The sequence below is a fragment of the Anopheles moucheti genome (assembly GCF_943734755.1).
Source record: "Anopheles moucheti chromosome X unlocalized genomic scaffold, idAnoMoucSN_F20_07 X_unloc_14, whole genome shotgun sequence".
NCBI classification, from domain to species: domain Eukaryota; kingdom Metazoa; phylum Arthropoda; class Insecta; order Diptera; family Culicidae; genus Anopheles; species Anopheles moucheti.
This window is the reverse complement of record NW_026453520.1, coordinates 97501-100000: the sequence shown is the minus strand read 5'-3', so window position 1 is coordinate 100000 and position 2500 is coordinate 97501.

The following is a 2500-nucleotide window of genomic DNA, read 5'->3' as shown; positions in this document are numbered from 1 at the left end:
TACAAAAGTACCAAGTTCGGGTCGAGTGGTCGATGGACGTCGAAGGTGAAAATTTTTCATCATCGAAAATTTTTTCCAAAGTTGAAGCAAATGGGCCCTAGAGTATGAAAAGTGAAACCACGGATCGATTTGAGAAATAAAAATTTTTTGTATGAGAAAGTCACCACTTGGGTACCTCCATACAAAAGTACCAAGTTCGGGTCGAGTGGTCGATGGACGTCGAAGGTGAAAATTTTTCATCATCGAAAATTTTTTCCAAAGTTGAAGCAAATGGGCCCTAGAGTATGAAAAGTGAAACCACGGATCGATTTGAGAAATAAAAATTTTTTGTATGGGAGGGCCCCTGCTAGAACATTTTTCCCAAGTGCGACCATTTTACCCAGTGAGTCAAAAAAAAAATTTTTTCACGGTGACTCAAAACTTCAATATTAGACTTCCCTGAGTATGAAAAGTGAAACGAAAATCATTTTTGAGAAGAAAAAATTTTTGTATGGGAGGGCCCCTGCTAGAACATTTTTCCCAAGTGCGTCGATTTTGGGTCGCCGACACAAGCTCGGGTCAAAAAAATTTTTTTTTCACGGTGACTCAAAACATCAATTTTAGACTCCCCTGAGTATGAAAAGTGAAACGAAAATCATTTTTGAGAAGAAAAAATTTTTGTATGGGAGGGCCCCTGCTAGAACATTTTTCCCAAGTGCGTCGATTTTGGGTCGCCGACACAAGCTCGGGTCAAAAAAATTTTTTTTTCACGGTGACTCAAAACATCAATTTTAGACTCCCCTGAGTATGAAAAGTGAAACAAAAATCATTTTTGAGAAGAAAAAATTTTTGTATGGGAGGGCCCTTGCTAGAACATTTTTCCCAAGTGCGTCGATTTTGGGTCGCCGACACAAGCTCGGGTCAAAAAAATTTTTTTTTCACGGTGACTCAAAACATCAATTTTAGACTCCCCTGAGTATGAAAAGTGAAACGAAAATCATTTTTGAGAAGAAAAAATTTTTGTATGGGAGGGCCCCTGCTAGAACATTTTTCCCAAGTGCGTCGATTTTGGGTCGCCGACACAAGCTCGGGTCAAAAAAATTTTTTTTTCTCGGTGACTCAAAACATCAATTTTAGACTCCCCTGAGTATGAAAAGTGAAACGAAAATCATTTTTGAGAAGAAAAAATTTTTGTATGGGAGGGCCCCTGCTAGAACATTTTTCCCAAGTGCGTCGATTTTGGGTCGCCGACACAAGCTCGGGTCAAAAAAATTTTTTTTTCTCGGTGACTCAAAACATCAATTTTAGACTCCCCTGAGTATGAAAAGTGAAACGAAAATCATTTTTGAGAAGAAAAAATTTTTGTATGGGAGGGCCCCTGCTAGAACATTTTTCCCAAGTGCGTCGATTTTGGGTCGCCGACACAAGCTCGGGTCAAAAAAATTTTTTTTTCACGGTGACTCAAAACATCAATTTTAGACTCCCCTGAGTATGAAAAGTGAAACGAAAATCATTTTTGAGAAGAAAAAATTTTTGTATGGGAGGGCCCCTGCTAGAACATATTTCCCAAGTGCGTCGATTTTGGGTCGCCGACACAAGCTCGGGTCAAAAAAATTTTTTTTTCTCGGTGACTCAAAACATCAATTTTAGACTCCCCTGAGTATGAAAAGTGAAACGAAAATCATTTTTGAGAAGAAAAAATTTTTGTATGGGAGGGCCCCTGCTAGAACATTTTTCCCAAGTGCGTCGATTTTGGGTCGCCGACACAAGCTCGGGTCAAAAAAATTTTTTTTTCACGGTGACTCAAAACATCAATTTTAGACTCCCCTGAGTATGAAAAGTGAAACGAAAATCATTTTTGAGAAGAAAAAAATTTGTATGGGAGGGCCCCTGCTAGAACATTTTTCCCAAGTAAATTCGATTTTACCCGGTGAGTCAAAAAATTTTGAAAAAAATATTTTGCCAAAATCGTGTTCATTGCCTATTATAAGGGACCAGGTCAGCTCACACGCATTTTTGGAGACCATATGGAAAGTGCGTCTGGGATTGCGGAAATTAAGTTTAGAGTGTTAAATGATGGTTTCGCAATCCCGAAAGGCTCAAAATCCACCCTAAGGTCCCCTGGGTGAAATGTGGTTTCCAAGGTGTGAGCGCTATCGGTGATAGAGTTGGAATGTGATTTCCAGAGCGCAGGGCGACTGGGCTTAGAGCGAAAATCATAGACAAGGGTAAGTATTGGACTGAACGACTCGAAGCAAACGAAAATCATAGACAAGGGTAATGGACTGAACGACTCGAAGCAAACGAAAACCACACACAAGAGTAATGGACTGAACGAATCGAAGCAAACGAAAATCACATACAAGAGTAATGGACTGAACGAATCGAAGCAAACGAAAAACCACAGACAAGAGTAATGGAGTGAACGAATCGAAGCAAACGAAAACCAAAGACAAGAGTAATAGAGTGAACGAATCGAAGCAAACGAAAACCATGAACACAGGGATAACTGAGAACGAAC